This window comes from Hippopotamus amphibius, chromosome 3 (assembly GCF_030028045.1).
Source record: "Hippopotamus amphibius kiboko isolate mHipAmp2 chromosome 3, mHipAmp2.hap2, whole genome shotgun sequence".
Lineage (NCBI taxonomy): Eukaryota > Metazoa > Chordata > Mammalia > Artiodactyla > Hippopotamidae > Hippopotamus > Hippopotamus amphibius.
In genome coordinates this window covers 182,588,030-182,605,266 of record NC_080188.1, presented here as the reverse complement: position 1 = coordinate 182,605,266, position 17,237 = coordinate 182,588,030, and the positions used below count along the sequence as shown (strand labels likewise).

At 38.4% G+C, this 17,237-nt stretch overlaps 1 long non-coding RNA gene across 1 annotated transcript; it reads right to left on the bottom strand.

The window, feature by feature from the left end:
- Positions 1-3,320: 3,320 nt before the first annotated feature.
- LOC130850064 (uncharacterized) lies at positions 3,321-17,022 on the bottom strand. Its single transcript, XR_009052834.1, has 3 exons — positions 16,684-17,022; positions 11,233-11,291; positions 3,321-4,831 (listed from the first exon to the last, which is right to left on the bottom strand). It is a non-coding gene; the product is annotated as an uncharacterized LOC130850064 (long non-coding RNA).
- Between the last annotated feature and the right edge of the window lie 215 nt (positions 17,023-17,237).

Below are 17,237 nucleotides of genomic sequence, written 5' to 3'. Positions count from 1 at the left end.
CATGCAGATGGTAAATAAGCACATGACACTATGTTCAACATTATTGGCTGTTAGGGAAATGAAAACAAAACCCACAGATATCACTATATGCCTATCAGCCATTAAAATAAGAAACAGTGACAACCCCAAATCCTGGTGGGAATGCAGAGAGAGCAGATTGCTTACACATTGCTGGAGGGAATGAAAATGTCACAGTCACTCTAGAAAATAGTTTGGCAGTTTCTTTAAAAACTCAACATGCGCTTACTGTACAATTTAGCCATTGTAGCCTTGGGCATTTATCCCAGAGAAATAAAAACTCATTTTCACACAAAAACCTGTACATGAATGTTCATAGAGGCTTTATTTATTATAGCCTCAAACTGGAAGCAACCCAAACATACTTCAACAAGTGAATGGCAAAAAAAATCTGTGACACATCCATACCAGGATGGCTATCTAGCAGTCAGACTATTGATATATGCAAAAACTGGGGACCATCTTAAGGGAATTAGGCTGAGTTTAAAACACCCATCTCAAAATGCTACTTTATATGATTGCATTTATGCAACATTCCTGAAATAAAAATTATAGAGTATCTCTAAGAGGTGGTTGACAAAGGTTAGGAATGCAAGGGTATAGAAGTGGCTATAAAGTGTTAACTCAAAGGATCTTTGCAGATAGAACAGTTCTGTATCTTCATTTGAGGTTATGGTTATGTGACACTACACATGTGATAAAATTACACAGAACAAATAGACTTGTGTGCAGGGAGTACCCCTTGCCACCTACCCGCTCCCCCACCCTGACACACAAATGAGTGCATGAGGGCCTGTAAAACTTGGGAAATTTGAATAAGCTTCGCAGATTGTGCCATTTTCATTTTTGTGGTTGTGATCTTGTACTATAGTTTTGCAAAATATTACCTTTGAAAGAACTGGGTGAAGTGTATGTGAGAACTCCCTGTACAATTTTCCTGCAACTTTCTGTGAACTTATAATTATTTCCAAATAAAAAGTTAAAAGTCATTTGCTGGACTCAGTTTGAGGTATAAGCCTGTATAGTTAATAAGGATGCATTTATTTCTGCTAAGAGCAAGGAATAAATGCAATTAGCACCGAAACAAGATATATTAAGAAACAAAGGAACATGGAGAAGGCTGTTACTGAAATTTATTGGTAATTCACTTAGAAATTCATGTATGGTAGATATGTTTGATAAGTGTTATGCTTGCTTGCTTTTTTTTTTTTTTAATGACTATAATTATAGGAGAGTGAGAAGGAGAGCAGAGGTAAATGCTACCAAAACACAGGGCAAAGCCTCAAAGCCTGGGCTCAAATTCCTACTGCCTTTGTTGTTGTAATAGCAATAGCAGTTTCTCCCAGATCTAGGCCTAGAGAAGACAATAACAATTGAAAATATGCAAAAAGTCATAAATCTATTTGTTCCCCAAAAGGTTTTAATCATATTTTTTAAATGCCTCATTTTATATTATCCATGTTGGAATTCACTTAGGCCTCAAATCAGATGTTTTTTGGAGAAAGAAAAGCAGTTTGGGAACAAAATTTTGAGATGTTGATATGCATTTTCTTTCACACAAATAGAGAAGCAAATATTGAAGCATTTTTATGTCTTTTCAGCAATGGGAGTGTATTTGAACTATGCATGTGTGTGTGTGTGTGTGTGTATAAAATTTTGGATGGTTCCAAAAAAAATGTCATGCTTTATTAAGAACCTTCAAAAAAGTGCAGAAGTTGTATACTTTATTTTTTGAAAAATCTATTTGTTATAGCAATAGGGGACTTCTTTAAAAAGTATGGGACATTCACACAAAGACTGTTATGCTGTATTCTGGATATGTCAGACTTCAATGTATTACTGGGGGGGATCTCTAGAAAATATTATTAAAATATGCAGAATAGAGAAAAGTATGTAAAGTATCCATCATTTAGCTAAAATGGGTGCATACAAAAGTATGTATATATATTTGCTTATATTTAAAAAATCAAAGGAAAAATATAAACATTTAAAAATTGATTTCGTAGAGGAGGGTAGAGAATAAGGTGAAGGTCACAGAGACAGAAACTCAGCTTCTTTCAGTCCACCTCGTTTTGTAAATCTGACATTGAGACCATACACATAGGTCATGTAATTTTAAAATAAAATTAAAAAGCAACACTTCAAACTTGAAAGCAAAATGAATCATACGGTCCTAACTATGCACAGATTTGGTGGCACAGCCTCACAGAGAAGGGCTAAGTGACTGTAAAGTTCAGCAGTTTCCCTGTACAATCCAAGTGGGATATAGTTTAAAGACAAATAGAACTGCAGAACATTTTTCAACTTTTAAAATATTATTGAAATATATTTTTGATGTTAGTATTAGCATTGTTATCAAGCAATGATTGAACACTTGATATTAAAGAATTATCACTTTCTTTAGATGTGATTGTCCTTTGAGTATATTTTTAAAGAGTCTTTATCTTTTGGAGAAACATGCTAAAGTATTTACACGTGAAATAACATGATGCTTAATTGTTTCAAAATCATCCAGGGGTAGGAAAGTGGGGGAAGGGTAGTTGAAAGATGGCCATGAGTTGGTAATTACGAAGCTGGGTGATGAGGACATGAGATTCACTATCGTTTCCTTTTTATGTTTGTGTAAATTTGCAAATATTCAAATTAAAATATTAAAAATTTCGATCAAGTCACAGTTGAAATTTTAAAATAAAAGAAGACGAACTGCTTCCTTCGATACCAAAGAAGATGGTCTCTATGGAAATTCATTACTGGTAAGCCCAGGATAGTTTTTAAAATTTTTAAAAGCAAATGCTTTTCTCAAATGCTCTCCATCAAGGTTCATTATTTTCCTTTATTTCAGACTACAAGAGTACAGGAGTCTAGTATAAGATTTTTGAATATCATCTTCAATTGTACAAATATAATAAAAACAAATTAGTTTTTTCTTGGGCATGGAAGAAAATACAGCTCGTTAGCTAGCTTTCTGTGAGAAAATGCAGAGAAACACAGAAGCACAAACTCCCAGCTCCTGCTTGCCTGATCCTGCTGTTGGAGTCTCCATCACCATTACTCTGCTGGAGAGAAAGGACCATGACTCGACCATTAGAAGGCTTGAGTGTCAGTCCTGGAGCTAATTTCTCTGAGCTTTATATATTTAACTGTAAAATGTAAAGACTATAGCTATTTCACAAGGCACTTGTGAGGCTTAAATAAAAAAAAGGGTAAACTGCTGAAGATGGTGGATGGAAATCAGCAAGTACTCAATAAATGTTTTTTTTTTAATGTTTTATTTTTCCTTTTTGAAGGGAATAATATCTACTGCATGTGGTTATTAACTTCAAGTGAAATAACAATGCATGTAGAAGTCGTTATTATGATGCCTGTGTTACCACTAGGTCACAGGATGAGGAGTCTGCCACTTAGCAGACTGCTTCTCCTGTATGAGGTTTTTGAGTTCGATGGACTCCAGAGAGAGAAATAGTTTGATATCATCAATGGAAATATATTTATTTGGGTGAGACTTACTGTTGACTTGTTGGCACTCAGAGCTTTGTTTCCTGGGGTGGGTCTGCTCTTGATTGTCTGACTTTCAGAAGAGAGTTGTTGGTATTGGTTGCTTGGCTTGCAAAAGTGTATTCAGTGAAGTGAGTTATTGACGGACTGAATAAGTTAAAACCTGGTTTTGATGACTCTTTGTTACCAACGCTACAGATCAATGACTCTTTTCCGAAGCTTGTGGAAACTTTTAGATTTTCAAATCTCATTTTTTGCATACCTACCAACTTTCTTAGGAGCTATCTCATCTAAAAGAAATCTTACATCTCCTGATGTTGAATACCAAGCTATAGTTCCAAAGAGAAGAGGAGAAACAATCCCCTACTAATGGTTTTAGGATGGGCCAAGATGATTGAACTCAGGATGGAAGATTTGACAAAATTGATTTATCCATTTTGTGAATTCCTCTCATTTTTTCTCATCCATGTTCATCACCTGATTGGCTGGAGAAGTGAAATTTCTTGGTGAGTGCAGCAGGAGCTTAGAAAATTTTATTTGAATTCCTCTTAGTGAGAGGAACTGATATTCTTAGGAAGGGGGTGTGGTAGTCATCAATTCAACTATTTTCAAGACTGTTGAGAGAGTTATGTGCAAACAGACTCATTTTCTCCTACCTGTAATTTTTCTTTTCAGGTGCAGAGGTAACCAAAACATTTTTGAGTTAATTATGATATTTACTACAAATGCACATTAAACTTTTTATTTTATATTGGAGTGTAGTTGAATAACAATGTTGTATTAATTTCAGGTGTATAGCAAAGTGATTTAGTTATACATATAAATGTATCTATTCTTTTTCAAATTCTTTTCCCATTTAGGTTGTTATATAATATTGAGCAGAGTTTCCTGTGCTATACAGTAGGTCCTTGTTGGTTATGCATTTCAAATGTAGCAGTGTGTATACGTCAATCCCAAACTCCCTAACTATCCCTCTCCACTATCCTTCCCCTCTGGTAACCATAAGTTCATTCTCTAAGTCTGTGAGTCTGTTTCTGTTTTGTAAATAATTTCTTTTGTGTCATATTTTAGATTCCACATATAAGTGACATCATATGCTATCTGTCTTTCTCTTTTTGACTTATTTCACTTAGTATGATAATCTCTGGGTCATCCATGTTGCTGCAAATGACATTATTTCACTTTTTTCCATGACTGAGTAGTATTCCACTGTATATATGTACCACATCTTCTTTATCCATTCATCTGTCAATGGACATTTAGGTTGCTTCCATGTCTTGGTTACCGTAAATAGTGCTAGGCACTGTTCTTGATGCTTCTGCAGATACAGAGATGAAGACAAAGTCAATGCCCCCTTGAAGCTTAAATTTCTCTAAGGAAGCTTATGAACAAATAAACAAATATAAAATGCATGAATGTCAGGTAACAATAAGTTATTGAAGTGCTGGGGTAGAACTTGTTAGGTCCCTTGAAGAACTAACAATTTGGTGGAGGAGACAAAGCATGAACATACAAAAAGTTACATGGTTAAAAGTCTCAAGCAACCTAAATAATATAAGAACTGAAACAAGGCATCAAAGATTAATTTCTACTAAGTACTGTAGAAAACAAACGATGGAAGTGTGGAAGAGGGGAAGATTCGCTCTGGGCTTCAGTGTTCTGGGGAGATTGTGGAGAGAAGACTGAAGAGTAGATATGACTTGGCTGGTTGGAGGGAGGAAGGTATTCTGGGGCAGTGAAAACAAGTTAATTGTCTCAACGAGACAACTGAAAGTTCATTTTTCTGCTGATAGTTGCTAAACGTGACAGATTTAAGGAGTGTAAGTTTGGCCCTCATGGCTCTTAACACTAAATCTGAAGTCCCATTCAATTTCATCAACCTGACCTCAAAAACATCAGCATGGTGCCTAGAGGTTCACGCATCAACTTCTGAACCTCACCAGATGGATATGCTTTTAAAAAATTGCAAACAAAACACTACATTTACCATGCCCTGTAGAGTATGAAAACCTAGCTGACATTCTCATTTACTCATCATCCATCTCCTTTAATATGTCATCCATCATTTGCTCTCATTTCCCTTAAGAGCTTATGAAAAGTTAGAGTGCAAATGGCTGAGCCGTCAAATGCTTTCCATTATTTCTCTGATGGGACTGCAAGGAAGAAGCCGATTTCCTTTGATGACAATGGCTGATGAACAACTGAGTCTTGAAGCAGGATGAACAGCAACAGGATTTTCAACTGGTGGAGCACTCCTCTGTTGGGTAGAGCATCGAAATGCTGGTTGAAAGTATTGGGTTGGCCAAAAATTTGTTCGGGTTTTTCCACACTGTCTTACGGAGAAACCCAAACAAACTTTTTGACCAACCCAAAGGATACAGCTTTATTATCTATCCAAGCACTGGTGTATTTTAAAATAAGGTGCTGCTAAGCAACCTTTCTGGAAAGGAGCCTCTCTGTCCATGCTGCCTGGAATTTGAGCAGATGTCTAGAAGAGCAGGGCCAGATCCTTTCACACATTCCCTTGAAATCCTAAAAAGGTAAACTTGAAATCAATCCTGTGGGCCAAGGTGGCTGAAACATATGTTGGGGAAGTGAGAGAATGTTTTCAAGCAATGAGAAGGAAGTGGTAGATGACTCTTTTCTCCTATATTGATGGAGAAGTTGAGGAAAGAACAATGGCATATTTTTTAAAAAGCAACCAACAATACATCTTTATTGAACTGTTAACTTCAGCAATGCCTTAGGTGTCAGAGACACATTTAGAGTGAGGGGAGTCAAATTTAATTTCCAGGGCTCAAGGATTGCCCATGGAGCCTTGTAACCCGAAGACTCAACTGCCTTCTGAGTGGACTGTTTTTCCACTTGCAATTATTTTTCTGGGACTTTTTGGGGGATGGGAGTTGTGGTATGGTGTTGAGACAAAAATAAAATTCACAAGTGTTTGTGATATAGACACATTTCAATTATTTAGAAGTATTTGAATTGATCTCATCAAAGGCAATGTGTTCTTAAAAACTTCTCAGAATTGAATATATCAATATTCTAATCACCAAAATAAACTAAAAATTAATTCAGTGAGTTAATATTAAGTGCTGAGTGTTTAATAAAAGTCACTATGTTATGTGCCATGGGGAATATGAAGAGAGACATTATATACATCTTTTGAGAAGTGTCACTCTTACTAATGTCCAAACAGAGTGAAAAATAGAAGCAAAAAAATGTTTATAAAACTTTAATGGCTGTGCTTATGTATACATATGGGTTTCAAAAATCTTACTGATGTCCAATGCAGTCAAATAGGATTCTCTATAAGTGAGCCCGTCTTATGGGAAATTAGACTCTAAGTCAGAGGAAAAATAAAAATGGTAGAATCCCATTTTGTCTCACGTTGTGTATTCTTCTAACTTCTCATAACATAACCAACATAGCCAGATTTTCCTCTAGCAGTGGAAAAAGTTGCTGATGTTTGCTGTGCCAGCAATAAGAGTTGGTTTGTGTTTAGGGCCCTTACTCAGCTCTGCCCTTGGACCTGAGTAAGAAGAACTCCCGTCCTGAGCCATGTGTATTAGACCATCTCCCTAAATATCACAAAGTATTTTTTAAAAAAGTAAATAAATGTGTTAAAAATATATGACTGCTTCTCTCACTTGAGATCCAGGGCTCAGTGCTGGTCCAGCATGATTCATTACTAGGGCTGGCTACATGATTTGGGGGGCTGTGTGCAATGTGAAAAAGTCCCTTTTACAAAAGGCAGGAAAAAGTGCTGTGAAAGAGGCATACAAAGATATTTTTCTTTCCTTCTTCCACTAGTCTCTCTCTCTTTCTCTCTTGACTTGGAAGAGATTTTTTGTTTGTTTGTTTGTTTGTTTTTAATTTACTCTTTAATGTCTCAAGTAAGGAAGTTTAAATTTTTAAATTCTTAGCACGCATCTCACCATTCATCTTTATATGGTACAATGCCGGTTATAAATGAGATCGTCGGAACATTTAGCTTATAGGCAGAATTACTGAAATTACACATTCTGTATTTTGTGGCTCAATCCCTGGAGCAGGCCAGGAAAGACAAAACACAAGCCAGAGAAAGGAAGAAAGGATACTGCCCCCAACCACGGTTGGAGCCAGCTGAAGGAGAGTTTGGTTTGGAGATACTGGTTGAGTGGGGACCCTCCTTCCTTTCCAATGGCATAGATGCAAGGGAATCTTGCATAAAGAAGTATTCTTGCCCAGTAGGTCTGAAATTTCCTTCCTATCCTAGTACATGGTTCTGAAGATATTTAAGAATAAGTTGGCACAGTAGGTGAGAGACATGTTCACATTACTGAATATTCATTTTGTTGTTAAATTTGCAAAATGTAAGTCTAGTTATAATGTGCAACAAATGTGATTGTGATTCTTTACATAGGCAGCTAGATGCACGCTGGATGCTGGAAACGTGAATAGTCTTTTCATTAAAAAACTAATGACAATGGAATGTTCAAAGATTTTCAGCTTTACCTAAATACTTTGATTTAGATTTTACATCAACAGGAATTATAATTATCATCTTTCAATTTTAATGATAAAAATTTGGTAACTTTGAAAGCATGTATACAAAAATAACCTTAACTTTCCTTTTTTTGCATTTAGTTTACGTTTTTGTATATGAAGCTTGTATTTATATTTTACTTTGTGCTAGAACAATACTCTGTTGAAACAAAAATTTTGTGAAAATATTGTTTGTTACAATATAATTAGTGAAACAAAGAAAAGAATATATTTTTATGAGAAAAATGCATAATACATTGTATATTGTGTATGCCTTTACCTTATTATTTATCCAGACACAACCAGCCCATAAACACGATATTCCTACGTGCCTAATAATAATTAAATTCTATTGTCTTTGTTGTTTTGCCAGTTTTAAGTCATATAAAAACCATAGCTTTCCTCACATTTATTTTTTAACCTTTGTCAATATGAAGGTATAATTTTCAAGGTTCAGAGGATAGAATTTTTCTACTTAACTCTTTGTTAACTTGACTTATAACTTTTAGGTATTTAGACATGGTTTAAAGGCCTCTATTTGTAGTATTGCCCTGAGCCTCAATTGTTTGGTAAAGGTCTGTTGTTTTATTAAAAAGTTGTCTCTTGATCTAGAAAAATCCCCCTCATAGAAGAGAGTTTGCCTTTATGAATGAGACCAGTTGAGTGACTATAAATTCAAATGTATCCCTTCTCAGCCTCACTCTAGGGTATGGACTCTGAGCTTGGAACAGTTGATAAAGTTACTTGCAAACACACATGGTTGAATATTGTAAGTTAAATGTAATCATAATGCTACTCGACTCTAAGGCAGATGCTGAAATGAGTAAATGGTTCATAATTAGTTAATTAGTTGTTTTATTAAATTTAATGGGTTATGGTTTTGCTATAATGTTATAATTTTAATGTTTTACCTTTTCACATAGTCATTCAACACAACTTTATTGCTGGGCATGGAAGACAAAAATACAAATAAGATATTCTATTTTTGCTTTTGGCAAGATGCTGGAATAGACACTATGAATGGGCCTTTGCTACAATATAACTAGTCATACCTTTTTGTTTTGTTTTTTAAAAATTTTATTTATTTACTTGTGCCGGTCTCAGTTGAGGCAGGCAGCCTGCTTAGTTGCGGCTCATGTGTACTCTTAGTTGAGGCATACATGTGGCATCTAGTTCCCTGACTGGGGGTCGAACCCAGGCCCCTTGCATTGGGAGCTCAGAGTTTTAACCACTGTGCCACCAGGGAAGCCCCTAGTCATAGCTTTTAACAAATTGAAACCTTTACAGAAAACAAGAGAAAACTTCACATGGCCTTCCAACTGTCAAAAACTGTGAAGCCTCTGAAACTTTACCCTGCTTTCAAGCTAACAAACTGCCTGCCACGGTTTCATGGATGCTGTAGAAGACACGAGACACCCGTGTCAGAGACAATGCCTATTATCACTCACAACACAGCAGGCAGCATGTGCTTCATGTTTTCTTCAGTTTCCTTGTCTTCCAAGCCTCATGGGGTTGCGGAGCAGCCCAGATGGAGGTTGTGTATGCAGTGGGTTTACATCCTAGTTGAGGAACGCTCAGATTCGGAAAACATCATTTTTAAAGGGATTCCTAGCAAACTTGCTCAACTTTTGCCCTTGATGGAGAAATTATGTGTATTATTCTGGATAAATCTGCCCTTTGCCCTAGATGGAGAGTGTGTCCACATCTTTCCTGGCAGTTTGCTCTACAAAAATCCTTGAAAGGATAGTTCAGAACAGAAACGTCTACTCAGAGGACACACAGAAATATGAGAGATTCACGGACAATTTTCTTCCAACACCCAGCAGAAAGAACTGAAACACAAATGAAAGGTGAATGAAGAGTAGTAAACACATGTCAAGTGAGTTCTTTAGCAAGGAAGGCACATCAAAACTGGAAGCGATTCTCTTGAAACTTGCCCCTGCTTTATCAACTGTTTATGTGACATTCTAAATCCTTTATTGTCATTTCAATAAGCTTCACAGCATCTTCACCAAGAGTAAATGCCACTTCAAGAAGTCATTCTGACCTCTTTCCATGATTCACAGTGTTCGTAATGGCTTCTAGACTGGTGACTACTTTCCAAAAGATTTTCAATTACTTTTGCCCAGATCCATCAGAGGCGTCATTATCTATGGCAGCTATCGCCTTACAAGATGCATTTTCTTAAACAATAAGACTTGCAAATCAAAATTCCCCCTTGATTCATGGGCTGCAGAATGGCTGGTGTGTCAGCAGGCATGAAGACAACATTGATCTTGTTGTCCATCTCCATCAGAGCTCTTGGGTGACCAACTTCTGCCAGCTTCAAACCTGCCTTCTGCAACTTCCTCACCTCTCAGCGTTCACAGAATTGAAGAGAGCTAGGGCCTTGCTCTGGATTAGGCTTTGGCTTACGGGAATGTTGTGGCTGGTTTGATTGTCTAGAACCCTGAAACTTCTTCCACATGAGCAATCAGGTTGTTTTGCTTTCTTACCATTGGTGTGTTCACTGGAGTAGCTGCTTTGAAGAAACTTCCCTCTGCAATCACAACTTGGCTAACTGGCACAAGAGGCCTAGCTTTCTGCCTTATCTCAGCTTTTGACGTGCTATCTTCACTAAACTTAATTATAGCTTTTGATTTAAAGTGAGAGGCATACGACTCTTCACTTGAACATTTAGAAGCCACTGTAGGACTATTAATTGGCCTAATTTTAATATTGCTGTGTCTCAGGGAATAGGGAGGCTTGAGGAGAAGGAGAGAAACAGTGGAGTGGCTGGCCAGTGGAGCAATCAGAACACACACATCTATTAAGTTCACTATCTTATACTGGCATGGTTGCGGTGCCCCCAAAACAATTACAAGAGTTACATCAAAGGTCACTGATCACAGATCATCATAAAAAATATAATAACAGTGCAAATTTTGAAATGTTATGAGAATTACCAAAATGTGAGATACAGACAAAGTGAGCAAATGCTATTAGAAAAATATTACCACTAGACGTGCTCAACTCAGAGTTGCTGCAAACCTTCAAATTATAAAAAGCACAGTATCTGCAAAGTGCAACACAGAGGTGTGGTAAAACCAGGTGTGCCTGTGTAACGTGTGCAAATCATGTGTTACAGGTTATGTGTATTTCCAGCACACAGAAATCACTCCATATATAAAGCTGAATTATTTTTCCTTTTACCTGGAGATTGCGGTTTAAGTTCCAATACTGTAGAGATGGGATCTGGGAACACTCTCATTCTGAGAGGAAAAAGATGATGAGATGGTAGATGGTAACTCAACAAATTATTTCACAATATACGTAGCTCGAAGCTTTATGCTGCACACCTGAACATCATGTGGTGATGTAGGTCACTTGTATCTCAATAAAACAGGAAAAAATTAATGCTGCTATTAAAAAAAGAGAGAGAGAAAAATAAGTTTTCCGTGACTTGTCAAGAAGTGACAGAACTGGATCTGTCCCTTCCCAAATGTCACCCTAATGTGCTGACACTCCTGGGCTCCTCCAGTCTATGTGGGCAAAAGGTGAAGCGTTTAGGAAACCATCTTAGAGGTGCAGTTGAACTCAGCGATTGGAGGAAAATAAAACTACATCATAGTGAGTTCACACAGTTCAATAAACCAGTCGCATGTTCTATTCTTATTACTATAAAGGCCATAAGAATAGAAATTCTGTGCCTAGAATCTTTTCTTTTTTTAATAAATGTATTTATTTATTGGCTACATTGGGTCTTCGTTGCTGCCCATGGGCTTTCTCTAGCTGCTGGGAGCGGGGGCTACTCTTCATTTTGGTGCATGGGCTCCTCATTGTGGTGGCTTCTCTTGCTGTGGAGCACTGTCTCTAGGTGCATGGGCTTCAGTAGTTGTGGCACATGGGCTCAATAGTTGTGGCTCACAGGCTCTAGAGTGCAGGCTCAAAATTTGTGGTGCACAGGCTTAGCTGTTCCGCTGCATGTGGGATCTTCCTGGAGCAGGAATTGAACCCGTGTCCCCTGCATTGGCAGGCAGAATCTTAACCACTGTGTCACCTAGGAAGTCCTTGTGCCTAGAATCTTAATTTTATCCATCCTAATATCACTCTGGTGCCCTAATTTATATTCTAATATTAGGTAACAGTGTTTTCTAAGCATAATTTTTAGTTTTCAAAGAGTATATCCTGTTTTGTAATTTAGAAAGCACTTTAGCTTATATTATCTCATTTAATCCTAACATTTGATACATTAGGAAGGGTAAAAAAAGTTCTTATTTTTTGTATTTTACACAGAAGAAAACAATGTTCTAAGATATTAAATGACTTAGGTCCTGCAGATAGAACTAGGCTGAGCTAGGATCCTTTCATGCAAAATTTAGCAAATATGTACTAAATATGATGACATGTCATACACTCTTTAAGACAGTAGAAGTACAGTGGTCAAGGTGACATACAAAATACTGAATTTCTTAGCACTCACATCCTAGTAGAGGTAGCTAGGTAAAAAATAAATACCTAAACAAGGCTATCTCAGCTAGTTATAAATTCAATGAAGGGAAAAATCAGAGTACATTATAGAAAGTGAACGGAGGTAGGGACGGGGGGCCACTTTGGGCTTGATCGCAGGGGATTACACTGGGGCATTGTCCTGAGTGAGGAAGAGCCAGCCACATAAAAGATCTGGAGGAAGCATATTCCAGGCAGTAGGTGCAGCAAGAACAGACTAGAGGTGAGAGTAAGTTCACACTTTTCAAGCAACAGAATGTGACTGAGCTTTAGTAAACTAGGTGAAGAGAGTGAGGAAAGATTTAGGTAGGGAAAGCAAGGGTCAGGTCCTGTAGGGCATCAAAGACTTTGGGAAAGAGTTTGCATTTCATTTTCAGTGCAGTGGGAAACCACCGGAGGGTTTTAAATTGGGGTGTTGACATTTTAAGAAGTCTTTCTTGTGTAGGTACTATCCCCTTGTCGGGGAACAAGAGTGTAGACAAGGCACCATTTGGAAAGTCATCTAAGCAAGAGATGAGCCCGGGCTCCAGTGGTGGCAGCCAGACTGGCTGAATGACGATGCAGGATTTTAAAACTCATTGTTGGATTAGAAATCTAGCACCCCTTTCATTGGAACCCATGTGACTTCAGTTTCCAGACTTATCACCCAGTTCTGGTAGGACCTTGGCAACAAAGCTTTCTCTTCCCCGCAATCCCGTGGTTCAATAACTTTGACCTTCATCAATTCCTAGAACCCACCAGACATGTTCCTTTGGACCACCTTTTAACTCCCACCACTGTCTTCTCATCCTTCAGGACTTAACATAAGAGATGGTCCCTAACTACCTTAGAAAATTATATAGTCCTCTCATGCTCTTGTCTCTCCCTTCTGATCCTTCTTATCAATCATCATAACGTCTAACAATTTATCTGTTTACTTGTCTGTCTCTCTCACTAGAATATAAGCTTCTTGGCAGGGACTATGTTTTTCTTGTTCATAGCTATCTCCCAGCACCTAAGGTTTTCAGTCAACAGTAAGAGCTAGCACTTTGGATCACTAAATATATGATGAAGAGTATTCTAAGCACTTTACATATATTAATGTAATCCTCCCAACAACGCTAAGAGGTTGCATCTATTATAATTCACCTTTTATGGCCAAGAGAATTACAGAGTTGAAGGAACTTGCTCAAGATCCCAAAATTAGTGAGAAGGTGAATCTAGGATGTGGATACAGGCAGCCTCTCTCCTGAGTCTGCATTTTTGACCATTACCTTAATCTGCCTTCAAGATAATGGATAAATCAATAACGATGATACTTAATCCTCGCCTTAGTGCTAAATGATGCTTTAAGTATGTTTTTTAACATGAATAAATAAATGAATGTTATTATGGGTGAACAACAACAAAATCTAAACTGTTCTTAGCTCCACGTATGCTTTTATTTAAATGACTCAATGGAAACGGTGCCATTTTCCAGCTTCTGTTGCCTGAGATTGCTTATTTTCTTTTACCCCATAAATAATGGCGGAAGCGGGGAGAGCGTGAAGAATTTTTCTCCCACTGCTTCTCACCCCGTGGTTTCCCTAGATCATGTGATGTTTTACATTTCATTGAGTTCTGCTACTTCTAAGCTGTCAGGTTCACTGTCAAACTCATCTCTTAAATTCTTTGGCCAAGTTATTGAGCAATAAAAAGAGCAACCTTCAAAAATATTTGTAACACAGTTTTCTCCATAACCTGTTGGTTACAGACTGATTTACATGCACAGTCATGACTGGGTGATTCTAAGCCAGGTTTTCCTCATGTTTGTGGCCCCAGCACCCGGCACAGTGCTTGGCACACAGTGGAAACTCGATACCTATTTGTTCAGTGAATAATGAACCCAGCATATGAAACCTATTAGATAATTTTGGCTATGTGTCTCATTTGGTGAAATCATATAAAATGCATCCAACTGAGCGTCTGCTACCTGAGGTCCTGGCTGGTAGAGAAATTGTAGCACTGAATGGTACCGCTAAAGACTTTTGGCAGGTGGGGATCATGCGGTGACTAGCTGTGCTGTCCTCCCGCTGGTCTAGCAACACCACATTTCCTCTCTGACTCTCTGGTCACCCACCTTTGCTCATTCCATGGCTGATTTCCTGCTCAGCTTCTCCAGCCTGACTCATGGTGTGACCTACTTTCCAGGCTCCGCGCCTTCCTTCTGGTTCCCAGACTCTGACGGGCATTCTCCTTCCTGGCACTGAGCTTCTGTGGACAGATATCTGGGAACAACCCCACCTTGGCATGGCCTGGGGGATCTCAGTTTCCACCCCACCTTCATCCTGGGCCTCCCCACCAACCCCCCAAAGGAAAAAAAAAAATTACTCACTGCCAGCCCTGATGGGTCTTATCCTGGGTTGGAATAATCTGTTTTCATCAACTGCCAGATTCATCTTTGCTCTTACAACTTTTTGGTTGCTTGAGCTTCTTGTTTTTTTATACCTCCTTTGGTCACCTTAATTCTCCCTTTCTTTTCTTATCTACACTCTCATCAAACATCTTGCCTATTTCAGATATAGATCCGGCCAACCTGAAGACAAACACCGATGCCTCCCTGCTTCTTGAAAAGCAAACCTCTCTGTGTTAAGAGTTGAACACACTGCTGGACACCAAAGTATGAAAATGAAGGCAGCTTTTCAAGCTTTTCAAAGAGGAAACTATGAACTATATAGACATCAAAAAATGTCCTTTAATTATGGCAGCAATCACTTTCTGAAGACAGTTCCTATTGTGTTACCAGTTCTTCATTCTGCTAGCTCTCTAATGCCTTTTTTCTTCAAAAAGATAATATTCCCAGGGCAGTGGTATACAGTTTGGAAAAGTTTGCCTTGTGTGCCTCCAGCATCAGAACCAAAGTCAATGGTATTTTCTACTGAGGAAAGTCAGCTCTTAATTATCGCTGTTTGGATTATCTACTGTTTGTTTGTTCCAGACTTCCTTCTCCAAAGCCCAGCTTGTGCCTGGACATCTCTAAGTTCCATCATTCTCTTTTTTTCTCAAAGAGAATGAGAATTAACTCTAAGAATAGCTTAACAAAAACATAATTGGGTAGACTGCACTACAGTGAAATGAATTTCATAGTCACATGAAAAAGAGAGGAATAATTTTGGATCCTCTATTATTATCATTATTATTAATTATTATTACTACTACTACTACAACTACCATCACTACTACTCCGATTACTCTTTGGCCACATAACACTTTAAGATAATTCTCTCCCTTTGTTTTTCTATGACATTCAGCTGAGCCAAGCACCATTTTGGAACTCTCCTTTGAGCTAATTCAGCAGCCATAATTTTCTCCTAATGTTGAAAAATTATTTGGAACAAGGCCATTTCATAACCTTGCAAGGTTGGAAGAGATCTTCAAGTTTACCTCATATAACCACCATCAATTGTTCTGGTCTCCTCTCTGACATTCCCACCAAGAGGGTGGTCTGGCCTCTGATGGAAATCTTTGGGAATGGTCTGTTCTCTGAAACACTAGGAGGTCCTCTCTTTGATCATCTTTCACCTCATTCCTGGAGCCATTGTAATTTCACTGTGGTTGGGGGGCAGAACACTCCAAGGGGGTGGGAAGGTAAGGATTGTCAGACAGGCCAGCCAAATCTAGTTGCAAAAAGTCAATTTGCTGTGGCTGGAATTAGTCCAGCACAGATACCATTCATATTAACAGGGATCTTTTTGAATTCGAATCTTATCTGCAAGAGCCAGGGAGAACACCCATTGTTCTCCTGTTGTAAGTTAACAGCTTTGCATACTTTAGAAGCAATGAGCCTCAACAAAAAGGAATTTTCTTCCAGTGGTTTGTGTTCCAGCCAGTAGGGGCTGTGCTGCATACCCTGTGCAGAGGGCATGTACTGGATTTTAGAGCAAGTCCCTCGGTTGCTTATTGCTTATTTTGTTACCCGGAGCTCCCCTCCTGTCCCACTGCTAACCCTTAGCTAATGTGAACCATCAGGCAAGGTAGAATTTCTTTTCTTAAGCAATCGCTCGTACTTAATAACTGCCATGACACATAACGTTGTTCTCTTATCCTAATTACTCAAAGGAATGGATAGCTTTTTCGTATTTTCTTTTAAACACTCTGTTTCTCATGTAATTAACTTGTTAAACAAGCTGCCCTTACCTGTAACAGGAGGCGGTCCTTTGGGGAATAATCTCTCTCATTTACAAAACATATTTTGATGTGAAGCAAATCCTTCTTCCCCTCTTGCTGTTTTATATCTCACTGGTCCGAATTATAAAGAGGAAGCATTTCAACGTAAGAACACGGATGAATGAATAGCTACTGAATTCATCTCTGGGAGGATGGAGTCTGGGGACTCTATCTCACGGCAGATTAAGTCTGGTGGGCCCCGAGCAGGACCACAGAACCACAAGCTTCCAGAATGTTAGACGCCGGGGTGTGAGCAGCAGTCTTGTGACTCATTCAAGGGTGAGCCGGGATGGAGTGATCCAGGCAGGAGAGAACTTTAAAAGAGAAGCAAAACTGTAGCCAAATGACTAGCAGGGCCCTGGAGTGCTGGGAAACCCAGCTGTCTGTTGGACTTCCCGCCCCCCCACAAAAAAGCTTGTTTGTTACAAAGGCCCCAGGCATTGAGTTCAGGTACAAGATTGGACACATCTAGAAGATGTGTTTACTGGGCCTGAAATTAGTAAGCATGGTATTAACACACACAG